Consider the following 4,148-nt stretch of genomic DNA (forward strand, 5'->3'; position numbering starts at 1 on the left):
CATTTGAAAATCTCACTGCACGCAATTGGATAACAGTACGACCAATCACAACAACACATGATGTATCCAGAGCTGTCGTCATCTGTTCAGCTCGCCTCTGGCCCGTCTATATCAGATACAGCGATGTGACTGGTGCAGCTCGGCTACAAGGGCATAGTTAATGAGCAACGTTACTCAATGCCAGAGTAACTCGCTGAGAAAATTCAAATTGTGCTCTGGCAAAAACTCTTGATTTCCAGGGTTATGTGAATGCAGCATAAGACAGTGGCTTTAAGCATGGCTTTAGACTCTTGTTTCGAAATCTGAATGAAGCCTCATGAAGCATTTTCTTTATTCATTGACAATGGATGGTTCTTGTTCTTAAAACACCTAAAATATAAATTCATATTTAATTGTTGCTCATCTCTCTGATCCATGTTTTAAGTCCTATGCAAATGAAGATAAATTAAGTTAAGTTCAATTAAGATTTCAAAATGAGTGCACATAGTCAGAAGCCGAAAATAGTAACATATTGCAATTAGGCACTTAATATGCCAGGGTTATTCTATCAATCATAATTTAACTTATTAATCATTAATTTGAAGTTATCCGAAGATTTCCTCACATTATGCCTAAAGCAGCAGCCTTTCTGACAGGTTATGTTTCACACATGCAGCATGATAGATGGGGGAACTTAAAACTGTTTAACCAATCACCTCTGAGAAAGGTTTATGAAATTAGTCCCTAAATTTAATGTCACAGTTGCACTATTTTAGGTTGAGGGGTTAGTTGTCGCGGATGTGACAATAGGATGGAGATCAACATACTATGTTACGTATATATGTAGTCTCACAGAATTTGGAACTCAAAGTTCAACAAATCTCTGCTGTCTGGAGCAATCACTTACCTGTTTTTGCACAGGGATCAACTATTTCTTATAATTTAACCCTCAATGTCAAGTACCACTTAACTGCTGTAGATAAGAGACCGAAATCATCAACCCCAAATCATAGCTCCCTGAAATCTCCATTTTGATTCTATTGGACCCTGTAGGTTATCGTGTTCAAAAAGTGTAATTATCTTCTTTATGAAATTTGAAATATAATTATCAATCATTACAAGTTACTGTAAAGTATAAAAAAAGAAAGTTGCTCTGTCCATGAATCTGCTCGGTGCTAAGTGGTGATGGTCAAATGAAGCTTCACGAACCACTGTCTTTATTTTCTGAGCCCACTAGATGGCGCTCTCTGTTCAACAAAGGGTTGAAAACACACTGAAATGTCATTCCTTTAACGTTTTTCTTTGAACAGAGAGCGTGTTCAGAGCGACAGTGGTTCGCAAAGCTTCATTTGACCATCACTAGCGCTAAGCACCGCCCAAGCCCATTGTGATTGATTTAACGAATGCCAATAAACCAGAGCATGTTTATCCTCCCATCCTGGAATGCTGTGACTAGCCAGACGGCTAAAAGGTCTGGCGATGCGAGACTACAAGGAGACTAAAAATGCTATTGCTCCAATCATGCCAAGTCATGTTTCTCAGTTACAACATTCACACATGCAACAAGGGACTTCAGTGGCTCAGTTGGTAGAGAGGGCACACATATATAGAGGTTTTCTCCCCGACACAACGGGCCCGGGTTCTATTCCGACCTGTGGCCCTTTGCTGCATGTCATTCCCCCTTTTCTCACCTTTCATGTCTTTAGTTGTCCCGTCAAAATCAAGGTCTAAAATGCCCAAATGTACAATGGTGTTCCTCTGACTAACACTGGGAACACACCGCAGGCGTAACAGTCGCATAGCCAAAGATGGCAAAAGTATTCACTTCCCGTTCTCTAGCAGAAGTACAGATACTTGTGTTAAAAATACTCTGGTAAAAATGTAAGTACCTAGAAATAGGTATCGTTGAACTCAGCAAAGAGTTTGTCATTGGTTATGGTTTGGTCCGCACAAATGCACGGTCGCAAGAAGCGGCGTTGGCCAGTTATCCCAACGCGTGCAACAACAACAAGCTTTGAGCAAGCAGCTACATGCTGGAAGTGGCAAGTTTTAAAGAAGAAGAGGAAAGCCTGCTTGGGTAATGATTGTAAAAATTTACAAAGTATTGGTTTACGCCATTTACTGTCCAACTGGGACGTTTTGGGACCGATTGGCGGGAATTGTTATGGATAAAGTTTACACAGCAATACTGTGCTTAGAGCAAATTACATATGTACGTTGTATGTACAGTATGTTAATGTATGTCAATGTACAGTATGTTTACTGTTGCATCCAACTAATATAAAAAGCTCATGTTACTGCATTGTGTATTAATGTTCAGTTAATACTTTGAGTGCAGTTTTCTTTGCAGGTTTCCTTCTATCCTGTGGTGTAGGCAGACCTCTCCAGCATTTTAGAGATAGGTCTGGCGATGCGAGACTACCTGCACTCACTCCCTCAACACAACCCTCCATAGAAAGTTAGATTCACTTACTGTATGTCTATCAACTCCTGCCATCATAAGATAGCAGCAACCAGCTAACATGTTAAGCTAGCTAGCATGTTGTTCAGTCCAACAAACAACAAACCAAACAATCATTTTTAGCTATGTTATGTTAGCAAGCAACAAAGCTACGCTCCTCTTTACAAGCTAACACTCAGCTAACAACTAACAACATGCTAGTCAAACACAACCAGCAAACCAGTATGCTAACTACTTTGTAATTAAACACCGCACAGTATGCAATTAATTTATATTATAAGTAGGCTAACGGCAATGGCTAATTTACTTCAACAAAGTGGCCACCACCAAATGTAAAATACATATAGCCTACTTGAAATTAATGATTTGAACTAATACCTCACTTATACCCTATTAATACACATTGCTGTTAGGTTGCCTTGTATTTAGTCTTTATTTGAACCCATCCTCTAGTGACTGGCTGATGACACCTCTTTAGTTTTTTTCAGAGATTTGTGAGGAAGTTAAAATGCTTTGTTCTTGTGTCTACAAATGTTTTTTTTTCTTTTTCTACCTTCCTTAATAATCCCTAATTTTCTAATTATTTTCTGATGAACCCACTGCTCTGTCTTTTCTCTGTCTCTTACACCCGCACTGGTACAGAATTGTGGCAGTGGCAGAACAAGTGGATGGTAAAAAGGAAGTTAGAGAGATCAAACACCCCTTTCTTTCTCCAGATGTCATGCCATACAAGTCAGTCATGCATTAGGATACATCTTAATTGACTCACTCTGACACTCTCTTACTCATACACAAACACAAGCATACACACTAATTGCCATTCTCTCGCACAACATGAAAGCATCAGGTGGTTTAGTGTCTTCAGAGATAAAGAGGAGGATCAGAGGCATTCAGCTTGTAGGTGGTGGAGTTCCAAACATATAGGTATGGAGGAATATAACTTTTATCTTTTAACTTTTATCTTTCTTTCAGTTATTTTAAACTTTACATGGCAGCATTAAAGGAAATGTCAGAAATGTCAATGATGTGGCTTCATGGGGGGGTCTGTCAAACTACAACTACAACTTGGATCAGAAGGAAGATATAAAACTGCAGAGCTAAAAAGCTTAGATTCACTGGAGAAATACTATGACGTTCTAGTAGTGACGGTCAAATGAAGCTTCGCAAACCAGTCTTTATTTTCTGAGCTCACTGGATGACGCTCTCTGTTCAACAAAGGGTTGAAAAAACTGAATTGCCATTCCACTTTTGGAATTACTAGCACTACATTCTAGATAACTACAGTGCTGTACAGCAGTTGGTCCCTCTCAGGCTATGTTCACACGGAAACGATCTGAAGAGAAAACGCAAAAGTGGCGTTGCGTTCTTACTTTTTATTCCACGGTTAAACAAGTGTTTAGGGGGGAAATCTGCGTGCATATGGAGATGCTAAAGTGCGTGAGATTTGATGTAGGAAACGCGACGGTGGAGCGTTTTTAAGATTTCCACTCTGGAGGGTGGTTTCACTTTTTTTGCGTTTTTAAGCCCCAAAAAATGTTGTGAACGAAAGGCAAATCTGATCAAATATTTTGTCGTTTTCAACCACGAACGTTGTCATGTAAACAGGACCTTAGAGATTACACACCTTGTTGAGCTGCAAAATGTTCTTAAAATGACGTGACCAGTGTTGGGCAAGTTACTTCTAAAAAGTAATTAGTTAGTTACTAGT

At 39.3% G+C, this 4,148-nt stretch overlaps 2 long non-coding RNA genes across 2 annotated transcripts in view; one reads left to right on the forward strand and one right to left on the reverse strand.

Moving 5' to 3' along the window:
• LOC116685981 (uncharacterized) overlaps positions 1 to 4,148 on the forward strand; it is a 16,669-nt gene that overhangs the window by 6,980 nt on the left and 5,541 nt on the right. The window lies entirely within an intron of this gene.
• Positions 3,893 to 4,148, reverse strand: part of LOC116685980 (uncharacterized) — a 12,402-nt gene continuing 12,146 nt past the window's right edge. Inside the window, exon 3 of the long non-coding RNA XR_004331100.1 lies at positions 3,893 to 3,945. This is a non-coding gene — a long non-coding RNA (uncharacterized LOC116685980). The remainder of the gene's footprint in view (positions 3,946 to 4,148) is intronic.

Source organism: Etheostoma spectabile, unplaced genomic scaffold (genome assembly GCF_008692095.1).
Source record: "Etheostoma spectabile isolate EspeVRDwgs_2016 unplaced genomic scaffold, UIUC_Espe_1.0 scaffold280, whole genome shotgun sequence".
Lineage (NCBI taxonomy): Eukaryota > Metazoa > Chordata > Actinopteri > Perciformes > Percidae > Etheostoma > Etheostoma spectabile.